The sequence below is a fragment of the Theropithecus gelada genome, chromosome 1, assembly GCF_003255815.1.
Source record: "Theropithecus gelada isolate Dixy chromosome 1, Tgel_1.0, whole genome shotgun sequence".
NCBI lineage: Eukaryota > Metazoa > Chordata > Mammalia > Primates > Cercopithecidae > Theropithecus > Theropithecus gelada.
Window position 1 is genome coordinate 83,759,807 of NC_037668.1, and position 16,223 is coordinate 83,776,029.

Here is a 16,223-nt window from a genome sequence, read left to right on the forward strand (position 1 = left end):
GTTTTCCAAAATGGCTATGTTAGTTTACATTTCCAGTGTATGAGGGATCCTTTTTCTCCACACCCTAGCCACTTTATCTTTTTGATGACAGCCATTTTAACAGGCATGAGGTGATCTCCTGGTTTTAATTTGCATTTCCTGGATTAAGGATGTTGAGCATCTTTTCACATATGACCATTTGTATGTCTTTTGAGAAGTGTCTATTCAGATTATTTGCCCATTTTTAAATAGGGTTATTTTGTTATTGCATAGTTTCAGGTTAATGTTTTGGATATTAGCCCCTTATCCTATAATTTACAAGTAGTCTTTTCTGATCAGTAGATTGTTCCTTCGTTGTCTTTCTGTGTAGAAGCTTTAGTATTTTGCAATCCCATATTCTATTTTTGCTTTTGTTGCCTGTGCTTTTGGGGTCACATCCAAAATGTCACTGCCCAGACCAATGTCCTGAAGCATTTACCGTATGTTCTCTTTTAGATAACTGCTTATCCCAATATTGTCAGAGTGGCCTTATTGAGAAGACTCTCACTAATTAACCTTGCCAGAGGTTTTTTTTTTTTTTTTTTTTAACTTTAAACAAATTTTTATTACACAAAGGTTGTCACATAATTGGATATTTCTCTACTTTGTACACAATTATTCTCACTCTCCACAGAAAGGCTGCTTAACTTCTCATCTGGTGGTGGCAAGCACTAAAATCCTGATTTTAACAGAATAGTAGTAAAAATGCCTCAGTGATTTAAGTTGAAAGCAGTACATTGGTACATGGCTCTTGTACCCATTATCAGGAATGTACAAATGTTTTTTATTCAAAAATACAAAATAAATTATCTGTAGGTATGGACAATGACAGCAGTAAACCATTATATATTTTGTCAACTGAAACCAGTAACTGATGGTTATAGTGATTTTCAGCCAGCCTTTTTCTTCATTTTCTCCAACTGACTTCTCTGAAGTTATTGGTGAGGAACACTGCCTTGGGCTTCCTGTCACAGTTCATTAATAAAGGTAAAGCACTACTAGTCTAGGAGTTAGAACATGCCACCTCCCATACCACCTCTCCCATTCCACCCATTGCACCCATTCCAGGGTCCTTCTCTTCTTTAGGAATTTCTGTGACGACAACTTCTGCTGTAGTTAACAGAGAGGCCACACCAGCAGCATCCAATAAAGCAGTTCTCACAACCTTTGTTGGGTCAATAATTCCTTTTTCCACCATATTCACAAAATCTCCAGCCATAGCATCATAACCAACTTCTGAGGAACTCTGCATAATTTTCTCAACTATCAAAGATCCTTCAACACCTGCATTCTTAGCAATGGTCATTGCTGGAATTTTGAGTGTTCTTTTAATAATTTCTATACCAATTTTTTGATCTTCATTAGCTGGAGTCAATGAGTCCAAGGCTGGAATGCATCGAAGCAGGGCACAACCCCCTCCCAAAACAATGCCTTCTTCAACAGCAGCTCTTGTAGCATTAAGTGCATCTGTAACTCTGTCTTTCTTTTCATTCACTTCAACATCACTTGTCCCACCAACCTTCAGCACAGCTACTCCATCTGAAAGTTTTGCCAGCCGTTCAGTTTTTCCTTTTCATATTCACTAGTTGTGACATCTAACTGCTCAATGATTTCTTGAATATGTTTTTCAATTTTAACCTTGTCACCTTTTCCTTTTAAGAGCATGGCATCGTCTTTGGTCACAATGACCTCTCCAACTTTTCCTAAGTCATGAGGCTGAACGTCTTCAACATTTATGGTCAAACCCTCTTCTCCAAACACTGCACCACCAGTAGCAATAGCCATATCTTTAAGCTGGTTCTTTCTATTGTCACCAAACCCTGGAGCCTTGACTGCCACAACCTGAAGACCAACCTTTAGCCTATTCAAGACGAGTGTACTTAGCGCTTCTCCATCAACGTCTTCAGCAATTATGACCAAAGGCTTACGGTGAGCATTGGCAATTTCAAGAGCAGGTACAATGGACTGGACACTAGAAATTTTCTTTTCACTCAGCAGAACATAGGCATCCTGGAATTCACATTTCTGACCTTTTGATGTATTAATAAAGTATGGAGAAATATAGCCTCGATCAAACTTCATGCCTTCGATAATTTCTAATTCATCATTCAGTGTTTTTCCATCCTTTACTGTGATGACACCCTTTCTTCCAACCTTTTTCATTGCATCAGAGATGATATTGCCAATTTCTTTGTCTCCATTTGCAGAAATTGTAGCAACCTGTGCAATTTCTTCAGGGGTAGTCACAGGTTTAGACTGCTTTCTAAGTTCAGCAATTACAGCATCAACAGCTAACATCACACCTCTCCTGATTTCCACGGGATTAGCACCTTTGCTAATCTTCTCGAAGCCTTCCTTGGCTATAGAGCGTGCCAGTACAGTAGCAGTGGTAGTGCCATCCCCAGCCTCTTCATTTGTGTTATTGGCAACATCTTGAACAAGTTTAGCTCCAATGTTTTTATATTTATCCTTTAAGTCGATTGACTTTGCAACAGTCACACCATCTTTTGTTACTTTGGGACTTCCCCAGCTCTGCTCAATAATCACTGTTCTTCCCTTTGGCCCCATTGTAACGGCCACAGCATCGGCTAAAAGGTCTACACCTTGAAGCATTAAGGCTCGGGCATCTGCACCAAATTTTACATCTTTGGCATAAGCCCGAGTGAGATGAGGAGCCAGTACTCTGGACACCGGTCTCATCTGGCGAAAGACTGTGGGTAACCGAAGCATTTCTGCGGGGCGGCGGCGGGGCGTGCGCGCGGCGAGACAAGTCGGCGGCGGCGAGTGAGTCGCCAGAGGTTTTAAGTTGCCTTGCAAATCTTAGTGTTTATCCAGACTTTTTCTGTGGCCTCCAGGAGATCAGGATGTGCCATGTCCTGTCAGAAGAGACAGATTAGAAGCCAGACCCTCTAGCTGTAGCTGAAAAGATTGGGGTATTAGATGTTCTAGTTCCTTCTATACTCATGAAGCTGGGACCAGATGTTTACTTCCTACTGTCTCTGCACTAAGTTGAGGAGAGAATAGGTGGCAAATGCCTGTACTCACATTCAGACTTGTCCCTCTGATCTTGAGGAGATAGCCACTGGAAGTGGGCTCACTTTATGTCCATCTTTGTTTTCTGCAGTTTAGGAAGACTTGGAAATACAGAGCCCCATCAGCTTCCAGAGCTAGGTTGTTAAAGCAGTCCCCTTTCGTGAAAGTTATGGAAGTTGTGGCACTCAGTGCATATATGCTCTTTCCAGGAAGGATGAGAAGACCTGAATTTATCACTGGGACAAACTAGAGAAGGCTCAACAAATGCTGAGCTCCTGTTCAGGATACCAAGTCTATTTTTTGTCTGCACATTTAGTGACTTAATGCAAGTTAATGAGAAGCCAGGCAGTCAAGTTACCACTGGAAGAGTGCACTGTCAATCCCTTCTGGGGAGAAGCATGAAACTGTTTTAGCCCCTTCTCTGTACTGCTGCTGGGAGTGCTTGTGCACCCATTTAAAACCACCACTTGGGTGATCTAGGGAGACTTGCACATTCCTAGTCTTTTCTACTTCCAGAGCTTAGAGGTTTAAGATATAGTCCTTTGGGTGTAAGCTGTAAAAGTTGGGGTTCTTGATGTGTGGACAAGCTCCTGCCAGGAGGAGTTAGTAAACTGTTATCACGTGGGTGAACTTGGGGAGATAGCTCAAGTAGTACTGAGGTCCTGCTCAGTCTGCCAGAAGCCTATTTATTGAATCTATTAATTCTCTGATGCAGACTCAGCTGCCAACAGTAGCAGTTGGCAGAGCATGCTGGCAAGTTTCTTCCAGGAAGAAACAGACCTTTGAGTTTTAGCCCGTTCTCTACTCTTATCCCGAGGGATGAAGCCACTGGGAGTGCTTGCACACCTGCATAAGACTACCACTCTCTATGATCTAGACAGACTCATGTATGCCCAATCCCCTTTACTCTCAGGGTTGGTGAGAGAAGAGGCAAACTGTGGAAGCCTTAGAGCATTATAAATGTGTTCCAAACCCTCCTAAGGGAGAAGTTGGGTGTTGGGAATTCTTGTGATTGCATGGGCACACTCCCTGGCACAGGGTCCACGTCTGAGTGTGCTGTATTTTCTACTCATTTGATGTGAATACTTTCTCAGTTGACTAGTACATAGAAATTTTTCTTCTTTTTTTTTTTTTTTTTTTAAAGATAGAGCCTCGCCCTGTTGCCCAGGGTGGAGTGCATTGGTGCAGACTTGGCTCACTGTAAACCTCGCCTTCCAGGCTCAAGTGATTTTCCTGCCTCAGCATCCCGAGTACCTGGGATTACAGGCACATGCCACCATGTCTGGCTAATTTTTGTATTTTTAGTAGAGACAGGGTTTCACCATGTTGTCCAGGCTGGTCTTGAACTCCTGACCTCAAGTGATCCACCTGCTTCTGCCTCCCGAAGTGCTGGGATTACAGGCGTGAGCCAGTGTGCTCAGCCAGCTTCAACTTGTTTCTGACTCTCTTTCAGAGGGCCTGGATCTGTGAATGATGTTTATTTGGTGCATCTGTTGGTGGGGGAATAAGTTGGAAACCTTCTCTTCTGCCATGTTGAGATAACTTCTTCACTGGCTATTTCTGTGGCTGTCTTTGAGAAGTCTCCATTCAAATATTTTGCTGAGTTTGAGCTGTCTTTTTATTGTTAAATTTGGGAAATCTTTAGGTGTTCTGGATATGAGTTCTTTGTCAGACATATGTTTTGTAAATATTTTCTCCCAATTTATACCATGACTATTTTCTTAACGATCTTTTTTGGTGAGAATGTCCAATTTTGATGTGTTGTATTTTTATGGATTTCATTCTGTTATCCTCTTTAAAAAACCCTTCCTGTCTCCAAGTGTAAAGATCTTAGGTTTTCTAAATGCATTGTAATTTTAAGTTTAGTTGTATAATCCATCTGAAACTAAGTTTTCTGTACTATGTGACTTGGGGTGGGGGTTGAGGTTTATTTTTCCTAAGTAGATGTCTGATGATTCCAGCACCATTTACTATAAAGATGTTTTTTTTTTGACAAAGATAGTTACCATTAAGTGCAGACCAATGCCTGTTTATTCTTATGTCAGTGCCACACTATCCTGATCACAGCAGATTTGTAAGACTTGAACTCAGTTGAGTCCAGTTTTTAAGATTGTGTTGGATTATTTTAGGTCCTTTGAATTTCCATGTTTAAATAAGCATATTTATTTTTACTTAAAGAGCCTGGAGGAGTAGGACTGAGATTGCATAGAATTCATAGGTCACTTTGGAGAGAACTGAGAACTTAATGTTGAGTCTTTTGATGAATAAACATGGTATCTCTCTCCATTTGTTTAAGTCTTTAAAAGTTTCTTTCATTGGCATAACACTTCCAGAATGGCAGAGTAAGGACCTGTGAAAAATCCAGTCCTCATCAAAAGTAATAATACTAGCAAAAAATTGTCAAGATCAACTCTAAGAACTCCAGAAATCAAGATCAACTCTAAGAAATCTGGAAATCAAAGTCTGCAACAATGAGGAGTGTTTAAGAAAACCAGCAAGAATCTGAAAAGTATTAAGAAAAACAGCTGGATCTTATAAGAACAGCAGACTCATGCTTTGACATGTCCTGTTTCCATTTCCTTCCCCCAGATCCAGGGTAGTCTAGTAAACCAAGAGCTTCATAATCATGGTTGCCATGAAAAATAGCCTAGCACTGAAGGGGCAAAATGGGATTGGTTTCTTCCCAAAGAGCCCAGTTTCTAGACTACAATTATTTGAGCTATCTGGCAATTTCCTGGAAATCTTCAGTCACAGGGCTTGTCTTTATTGAACCTGACTTAGCTTAATCTTTGCAAACAGCTTTTTCTCTAGGGCATTTATCAAAAATATGATTTAACATTTGTAGCAGTGATAACAGTTGGGGTAATCAAGAAGCTGGCCAAACTTAAGGAGTTGGGAAATGACATGCTCATAAAGAGTTTAAGAAAGCTCCAACATATTCCTGAGAATCTAGAAGATGACACACATGTTCAGAACTGTGCACACACTAAGAGTTGCATGCATTCTCAGAGGACCTGAAAAGTTCTGAATTTCCAACTAGCCTTGAGGCTCTGCATGAGCAGGAGCTGAGGCTAAAGTAGAGTTGTAAACTGCTTGGCAGAGCATTGAAGGCATGTCCCAAAGTAGACTCAAAGCACAAGGGTACCTGAAGTGACTAGATGACAGCCATTGCTTGAGATACAGTGAGATTTTTACTGTGTCCCCTAATGAAAGGATTGGCCTTCTAGTAACAAGAGCCTCTGAACCAAGGCCACAGGGTTTCAGACTGGAGACAGGTTACCAAAGTTGGTCACAGGAAATGACAGAAGTAGAGCCACTCTTCCATTCCTAGCCTCCACGTAATTTTGCTATTGGTGACATAGAACCATTATATGGTTATGTATTTTTGCTATTGGTGATACAGAACCATTATATGCTTATCAATTTAGGTTATATTCTATTATAAGATAAAGAATCCTCCCAGGATGATCATTTTTAAGCTGTGATCTTGACTGTACTTTTAACAGGCTATGATATCATTTTGTCTGGCCTGGAGCTTTGGGTATTCCATATGGGATAGTACCAGTAAGCCCCATGGTCATGTGCTCATGGCCAGCCTAGTTTGCTGTCATGTGAATCCCTTGTTCCATTATTTTGTCACTGGACCAACATTCTATGGGCCTTAGATAGGTAGCAATAGTCAAGACCCTGCTGGCAGGAAAGGTACACTTACCTGGAGTGTCTATTCCTATAAAACAAACTGCCAAATGACAAGTAGGTCTCTACAGGTGGTGCCATATTCAGAGGTTCAGAATTTGTTTTAGTTGCTAGCAATTTGCGTATTTTGTGGCACTAGTCATTAGAACAGCTTTGGTGAATGGGAGCCGATGGTTTGGGGCCCATATATAGACTTAACTTCTGTCACTGTAGCTATTCCACTCACAGACTTACTGTGAAAGCATTAATGTCAAGTGATAGAGCCATTCTGTCTACTTTATTGTAGATTTTTTCTGTGGAAGGCGTTCTATAGTGGTTAATATGTAATAGGAAAGTGTTTGTAGTGTCAACTCTTATGAGTATGTCCATATGCCTCTTTCCCAGACCTTCACATTTATCTTCCAATACTTGTTCTTTTAGGTCCCTCACCAGCTAGCCAAGTCACTACTGTTCATGATTCTGTGTATGTTATAAGTTACATATTTTTCCCCACTAAGCAAGTCTACATGTGCTCAATGATCTGCTCATTGGGATGATTTTTCTCTCAAGTTATGAGTTGAGCTGTAGTATAGTAGCAGTCCTTTCTTGCTTATACCTCCATGTGGGATGACCCATATGGAGATAAACTTTTTTTACTTCTGTCAGTTGATCATAAGAAATCCTCTACTGTGTCCATAGGTGTGAGTGGAGTGAGTGCTATCAGTAGAACGTTTGTGAATGACATGGTGGTCTGAGCCAAATTGTGTACTATGGTTTGCTTGTGTTCAACCATGTGTTCCATTTTTTGATGGATTACTGCTGGGCCTACTTGAACTTATGACTTGGTGAAGTCTGATAGAAACCCATGCAGGATGGGCAGTTCTAGGGGTCCCTCGGCATTCAGTATAAGATGCTCCATCTCTAGCAGGTCTAATAGCATACCAGGAGCTTTTTTTTTTAGTAGTATACAGTTCTCCGCTATGGAAGGCATACCCTTGCTGTAACACAGATCTATGTTGGAATTTTATTAGAACATGCCATAAACTCTACGTGACCTTTTTCTGCCATCATTGACACTTCTAATGCCATAGGATCTTCCAGGTTGTATGGTCCAAGCAGCAGGGCCCTTTCCAATTCTATCATTCAAAGCTGGCAGCCTCTTGTGTCATCTGATATGTAGGTCAGAATGTTACTCTCAAGGGTAGCATATGCTGCCTTCAGATCCTGAAGGGTCAATGTCAGCCTTCAATTCTTTCTTCATGGCAAGGATGTCGTTTATTCTGGGGGTATGTCCTCATATGCCCCACAATTCCTGAACTAAAAACTTCAGTGAAGTGACAGACCCACGAGTCTTCATAGGTTTTAATTCTCACCCTCTGGAGTTCCTATGACAGATTTCTCACTTGTTTATCTGGGCCAATTTTATGATATCATTGATAAAGATAACTAACGTGATCTTCTGCAGTATCCAGGTATACCAGGTCCCTTCAGACAACATTTTGACTACAGATATAGTAGTGGAGATAACCCTGGGACTATATATGTATGCTAATGTCTCCCTGAGGCTGTATAAACCTGTATAGAAGATACCTCATATACTTCTTGAGATTATAGTTGTCTACTTCATTTCTCCTGTATCTTTCCAGGATCCTGACTTTTGTAGTGGTCAGACTGATTTAATGGAGATGTGATAAAATAGTGGAATTTTTAATTGTGACAGTAATGTCATTTCCTTTCAGGGTATATTTTATTTTCTGTCTTAACCATTAGAGGGTGAGCTTTAGAATATTCTATTTGGTCTTCACTATAATATCTTTTATTCCATAGGCTAATATGACTGTATTAGGATTGTGGTCTGGTACCACTAAGGTTCCATGATCTCTTAAGACCCTATGCATCTAAATTACCTAGGATGTATTGCATCTTGCCAAAATTCCAGCTATCCAACAGCCTGCATTTGAATGGAGCTAGTATATGTCCCTCTATCCAGAATAGAACTTTGCTGCTAAAGGGACAAGATGAGAAACTATGGAACTTGCGCCTAAGTCAAGGTCTTCCTTTTTCTTAAAGCCATCCTGGATATTTTGGAATGCTCAGAAATTAGTTAAAACAACTTCGTTTCTTTAATATAGTAGAGGCTTATAATCTGCAGGGAGACCAGAATATAAAACTTATCTGCTAACTCGAGAAAGGTTTGACCCTTTCCCAACCCTATACTCTGCCAAATCTAAGTTTTCAGAAGTGGAAATATAGAGTTCATGTAATTGATAAGTTCTTCAAAAATTGCTAACACATTGAATGTATTGCTTATAGCCTTATCAATGTGGATATTATTCTTAATACTATGAATTTCCAGCAGTCACAATGATGAACTTGAGCTTATAGGTAATTAAGTGCCATTCAGTCAGATATTATAATTAGGATGGGCTTAAATGAAGATAACTTATCAGGTATACCATATTACCTAACCATGTAAAAATAGATGCATACAATGTCTATTGTAAAGAGAATTTGGATTTTTTGAATATATAACATTATGTGTAAGTATAACATATTAAGATAACGAACATCAAATTCAAATGATCAGATTTGGCCAGTATAAAATTCAGTGAAAACTAAGCATGAGTACTAATGTTCTTTGTATATTCTGCTACTGTGCTATGCAGTTAAAATGTTAAAATTTACATTTCTACATGAAATTTGTAGAGCCAGTTCTAAGATATGGCAAGAAAGAGTCAACATAAAATCTAAGTGATTACCTAATAACAGTGTAACAGTGTTTAGATAAGAGTTGAAACTGCTTTGCAAGTCTAATTCGCTTCATTAATTTGAGGGACACAGCTTGAGATAGAAAGCCTCCAGAACAGGCAAAGCAAATCATGGATTTGCAAAGCACTGATCCTGAATTTGAGAATGTGTGTTGATAACTCAAACCCAACACTCTTGATTCATAGAATATATTGAGATCCCAATGTTGTTCTAAGTGGCATCTACCATTGGTCCATGAAATGAAACCTATTTGTTCTTTTCTTGGTTTAAAACCAAATAAACAATTATCAATTCATTTCTTATGTATTTATGTATGTATTTATTTATTTATTTTGAGACGGAGTCTTGCTCTGTCACCCAGGCTGGAGTGTAGTGGCGCAGTCTCGGCTCACTGCAACCTCCGCCTCCTGGGTTCAAGCGATTCTCCCACCTCAGCCTCCCGAGTAGCTGGGATTACAGGCACCCACCATCATGCCCAGCTAATTTTTGTATTTTTAGCAGAGACAGGGTTTCACTATATTGGCCAGGGTGATCTTGAATTCCTGACCTTAGGTGATCCTCCCACACCTCGACCTCCCAAAGTGCTGGGATTAGAGGCGTGAGCCACCGTGCCCGGCCATATCCATTTCAATACTGATTGTGTCACCCGTGGAGGTGTGTAGATGGCCTCCAGCTTCTATACCCTTCAGGATCTACTTCCATGTTCATGTCAAGCCTGCATTCTTCCCAGGTTGCTCCCAGTATAAGCCTTAGGCCTGCCCCATACAGAATTCCGCTCTAGGGCTCCACAATGGCCTGTGCGAGTCTGAGAGCTGTACCTCAGAGGCTCTTTCTACTCAATTCTTCTGCCTTCTCCCTCTCCTCCTAATAGGTATAAGCCTGCATGGCCATTCTGAAGGATCTCCCACCTTCTACTACCTTCATTATCCTTTAAGGGCCATTTTCTAATATGCCCAATTCTATTTTGGTGTCTTTTGAGAAGGACCTAGGCTGACATTGGTAAACTAAGAGTAGCAAAGTCAAATACGTAGGAGTTTGTCCTTTGGTGCTCATGCTGGTGATTCCTAGAATATAATCTTCTACGTTGGCAGTAGCAGATGAAGATAGGAGAGATGACCTCCAGGAGGCAGACTTCTCTTCCAGGTTCCTGCCAGGTATGAGTACAGAATGACAAAGCACATTGGAGGGCATGTCTTTTTCTCTACCAGACCCAGCCAGAAATGATTCCAAGATCACCTAGCTGATCTCATGCTCTATCTGGGTTTGACTGAAGATACACTTATTCACCAAGTCTTGACTCAGTCACGTTTTGTGCAGGTAAACATTGATGTCTGTTCAGTTGGCCCACAAATCTAGGTTTCTTCCAACATTGGTATACAGCATGCTCAGATTTTACACTAAAAGCCTGGAATTGCCATGACCCTTAGAACTTGCAGCTTCAATTCTATAATATTAGAGAGAATTTAGTACTCACTAATTCTAAGGTTTATGACCAAAAGGAACCTATGTATATCAGATGAATTTCTATACCATTTCAGGAACATATGAGGATATGGTATCTTTATTAGAACCTTGATGCAAAACCCTTTTGGTCATTACATGGTAGGAATTCACATGCCTCCCAGATTCTTAGGCCTCCCTGCCTTCTGAGCCCTCCCAGTCCCTTGCTCAAAAACCTGGTCATTGCCATGATATTTCAGTACCAACTGCCTCAGCTTGTCCTCAGCTTGACTTGGTGTGACCCACCTCACTCCACCCCAGGCAGGGGCTGAGGCAGGTTCAACACTCAGATCAGACTCTAGCAGGCCCAGAGAAACTCTGGCTCTTCTCATATGTTCATACTCAGATGAAGCACTGTCATGTCAAGTGTGAAGCCTGGCAGCCCCAGTGGGCTTCTGTTTCAGGTAGAAAGTCTTATTTTAACATTGGTTCTTGCATAATTGGCTGGTATCAGAAAGTTAGTACAACCTTATACCATAAGTGACAAATTCAAGGAGTAAAACTTAAGTAGTAAAATGGAAACTTGAGACTTAGAAGCTTCTGTCTTAAGAAAATACCTGGACTTAAAGTGAGGGGTGGAACAGGGTGTGGGGGTGAGGAAGCACACAGTCAGCTATCCAAGTGTGCTAATCCCCAGGATGATCTGATCCCCACCAACCCTTAATTCTTGGCATGAACACAGATCTCATCAAGTCAGAACAGGAAAGAAGTTCCTCCAGTACTTTTGTCCGGAGTGTGGGGATCTCTAGTTCAGAGATACGATGGAACGCCATAATTTAGGTTCATGAATATCTGGCCAGCATGGCCAGCTGCTCTAGCCAGGTAAAGCAAAACAGACTTGATGAGCCAAAGAGGAAGGTACAGAGTCAAAGTGGGGAAGTAGGAGGCTTGTCTCCATCTCAAAAGATCAGAGGCCTCCAGAAGTCACTGCAGAAAAGAGAAGCAGCACTTGATAATTCAGTCAACTGAGTATTTGCATCCTTTTCTGCATGCTTATTACACTTAAGTAGAAAAGCATCTGTTTGCTAGTGTGCCTCAGAAGTCAGATCTGAAGGATTATCTAAATTGAGTAAATAGCCAAAGGAATAATCAACCAGCACGGCACGTTCCCTTTGGGCACCAGCCTCACGGTGGCTAAATTTCTCAAATGGAAGGATGACAGGCATTTCTTTTGTCTAGTAAATAAATTAGAAAGCTTGGGTCAGAAAAACCAATTCCAAACTCCTAAAAATTTTGTTTCTATACTACACTGAAGATTTAACAGGTAGAGACAAATCTCAGCTAATAGACAAACTGATGGCTAAGTCATCTTGCCTCCCATCTTTTGGGAATTTGGTAGAGTTGCTCCACATGCCCCTCAGGAAGTCCCCAGCAGAATCTGGCTCATGGCTGCCTCCTCCTGTTATCTGCTTACTCCTTCACCTCTAAATTTTTGCTCACTCAACTTTTGGTGATTTCAACCCTGACCACTCATTAAGAATTATATCCTTTTACCCCTTGGCACACCTGAGACCCCTTTATTTTGGTCGATTTTTATAGGATGATCATTTTCACATAGACTAGTGAATTTGCTTACATTCATGCTATATTAGAATACGTCTCTTGACAGCAAGAATATTTCTCTTGCATTAATCAAGTATCATCAGAGCCTACAGTGGTGTCTGAAATATAGTAAGCCCCATTAGTTGGCTATCTTACACAACGGGACCTGGCAATTAGAAAAAATTATGGCATGTAGAAAAGAGCCCATAAAGGGCAGAAAATATTTGAATACTGTATAGAGATTGGCTAGTACCTGTTCACTGATCTACAAAATTATCAAAGAGGATTTGGAGACAATGACCAATCTTATGTCTTCTGGTTGTTACCACTTGTACATCCTTCCAATATGAGGATCATGGTTCAACATCAAATTTTTTACTGAAATCAGAACTAGTGATTGCAAGGCACGCTTTTCTGTGGCCATTGCTGATAAGAGACTTATTATAGCCAAGAGTCTTTAGTTTTTAACTGAGTGATACTCTAGAATGAAGAGTAGGTCAAGTATAGAATTGAGACATGGGAAGGCAGATGGCAGCCTGGGAAAGGTCTATGCAGGTGATATTTCTGAAAGATTCTAAGCATTCCAGATAGTCACATTCAACTATTGTTAGACCATATGAATTGACTGGCTTCTAATGGCATTTTCAATGTAAAGAATAAAGTATTTAGTCCTGAGGAGGCTGAAGCCTCAGTATATCCCCCCAATAACTATACTGAGTAGCTTCATTATCTGTAGCTAAACACACCCACAAAATTCAGTCATCCTATATACATGCTAAGAGTCTATATCCCATGCACCCAAACTTGAGGGCTGATACTCTATTCCAATGATTTCTAATGCCCAGCTTTGGGTATAATATTCCAACTTTGGGCATTCTCCTTTTAACCTCACTACACACAGTAGACAACCACTTATACTAGTCAGTCACAATATTACAGGGTATACTTTTGCCAAGTTATGGCTGCCTTGTGGTGTAGTTGAGGCCTAACTACTTTAATGCCTTAGCACTAACTTTCCCCAGATGCCATGAGGCTGGGGATAGATATAGGTTGTATTATTCTGGGCCATTGGTAGGATGCCTAGGGTATCTTTCCCTAAGCAGCCCCAAAGAACAGAGTAACTTGGTCTTACCTATGAATAAGAAACTGGCTGTGCCAGACACAAAAATGCACTGTCCAGATCCCCTCCCTCAAAGAGGCTTTCTTCCGGCTAGAGAGAATAGAAGACTTCAGCTGTCAGCTCCTTTAGGGTTCAACTCAGCTTCAGAGAACTATTCCACCTGAGGTCAAACTCTTTCAGAGTCAGCCTGCTTCTATAGACTGAGCCAAGGACTTTATAAAAGCTTAGCGCTTTCAGTCCAATGAAGGATAACATGAACAGTTTTTGATTAAATGATCCTCCTCCCTTGGGTTGGCTTTGTTGGGGATAAACTCTACATTCAGTTTAGAGGTTTCTTTGGTCGTTATAGACCTGTGCCAAGAAATCCTGTCATGTGGTTGCTTTGCTCAATTTAACACTCAATTGTTAACAAACCAGCATCAGAATGATCATGGCATGTCCTCCATAACCTGGGTCATGTGGCAGCCATGGTTGTACACTCCTCAGAGCTCCCCTTAAGACAGAGCTGACCCCTAGTTGAAAGTTCTGATCTGCAGTGTTCCAACTGAGGCCATACTCCTCCCAGAAGTTCCTATCCAAAAACAGCACAGCCTAGAAACCAGGGCCGGCCATTATTTCCACTCAGATTCTTCTGTGAGCAATCTTTCTGCTGGAGCTTCTTATTGGGCTGCCTGCAACTCCTTCAGTAGGTGCCAAACCTACGTAGACATCCACATGCTTCCCCCTTGCCTAATCCTACACCTTTCCCCTTTACGATTCATAGCTGTTAACCCTAAGAAACATTTTGTACTAACTCCATCTAGGGTCTAGTGCAGCTTCATAAACCAAACTTAAGAGCTTGGTGAAAGAATTTTCAAATCTCTTCGTGTGTTTTCATGGAGGTCTTGACTGAGCATTCTTCCTCTGAACTTTATCAACCCCAGTGAGGACCTGAAAGATGCTTTAACCCAACCAATGTTTCATCAGTTCTAAGAGAAAGTAATCCCATAGAGTCATGTGGTAATACTAGCTTTAAACCTGGTTGAAGAGAGTCATTTCAAGATGGGCCCCAAGGAACAGGAGACTGGATAAAGTAGCCCTTCTGAACTACCATAGGCAAAAGAAGCTTCCCTCTGACAAAGTGGGCTGTTTTCCAGTTCTGCATAGCTGGTCTCAGCTTCTGTCAGGACTTATTGCAGTTATATGTAAGTGGGAAGTGATATTCTAGATTCAAATTTTGGGTATTTCCCAGTTATTAACCTTAACAGATCAAGGTATCAGAACTGCAGGACTAAGTGCGAGCTCTTAACTGCTTCTGAGCAATATCTACCCCCAGCAAGTTGTTTTCTTTCAATGGTCCATAGAATTCTAGAATAAGACATAGCCACCTCCACTCTGAAAACACAAGGCTTGGGTCACTATTAATTGATGTCCTGCATTGAGGGAAAAGGGGTGAAGGAACCAAAGTCTCCGTGTTCAAAGATCACATGTTACAAACTAAGGGGTTAATTTTATAATATAACTTGGGGAGGAAAATATTCTTAGTGTTACCAGTTACCTCAAAATTCAGGTAGTGGTTTATATGTAAACGATATCACCTTTTCATTTGTTACAAGAATTGCTGCCAGACAGCTTTAGGGTTAATTCGGTTTTGTTCCTCCACTCTTGCCTTGCCCTGCACAAAGACAGCCACCGATGTAGATTTCAGAGGTTCAGGATTCCCATGTGACTCCTATTACATGTGCTTAACTGGCTAGTATGAGCTACACTAGGGGAACATGCCAACTCAAGCTGATGCTACAGTACTAAAGCAGTCTCCAACCCACCACATGCCAACATGTACCATGATATGTATTGTGATAAGTCTTTATGAGATAAAGCAGGCATGTCAGGTGTGAAGCAGGCTTTGGCAAACAATGTAGAAGATCATGGAAAGTAGAGCAATAGAGGGAAGAGAAAATCCTTTGTATATGATGCAAATAACAGTGGAGAACAAAAGGATAGGAGAGAACTTCATGGTACCAAAGTCAAGTCTTTGCTTTTGCTGAATACTATGGTTTGTGATGAGAAGTGTCAAAATTTGAGCATATCAAACATTCAGGCAGGTGGGTTATAGGATTCTTTTAAACCAATCTCCATAGGATATTAAAAAACAGATACAATGTATATTAAAGATAAGAATTGGAAAAAGCAGGTTGCAAAAAAAAACAGATGAGCTTTTAAAAGCATTATTTGCAGTCCATTCATATGGCTGTCTTGAAGAGGATAAAAATGTATGCTTGAAAATTATACTTTGTGAGACTTGCAATATCAGAAAGTAGTGTGCCTAGTTGGATTTTTTTTTCTCCTTTGTATTCTGCTTTCTGTTCTCAGGAGGCCAACATGCATAAAAGATGTTACAGGACTTCTGAGATATCTGGTTTGGGCCAAATGGGAGTCACAGTAAGACAGTAGAGAAGGGAATTTCATGGTAACCCTTCCTTTTGCTTTCTCTAGTGAGCTGTGTCTATTAACAGAGGGTCAACTTTCTCACAAGGTAGCCCACTTCTGCCTTTCAGATTCTAGCATGCAATGCTTTCTCCTGTTT

General features: G+C 40.8%; 1 pseudogene across 1 annotated transcript; it reads right to left on the reverse strand.

The window, feature by feature from the left end:
• Positions 1-545: 545 nt before the first annotated feature.
• On the reverse strand, positions 546-2,810 carry LOC112621354 (annotated as a pseudogene). The gene has a single exon (XR_003118711.1). The product of XR_003118711.1 is annotated as a 60 kDa heat shock protein, mitochondrial pseudogene (transcript).
• Positions 2,811-16,223: the final 13,413 nt, after the last annotated feature.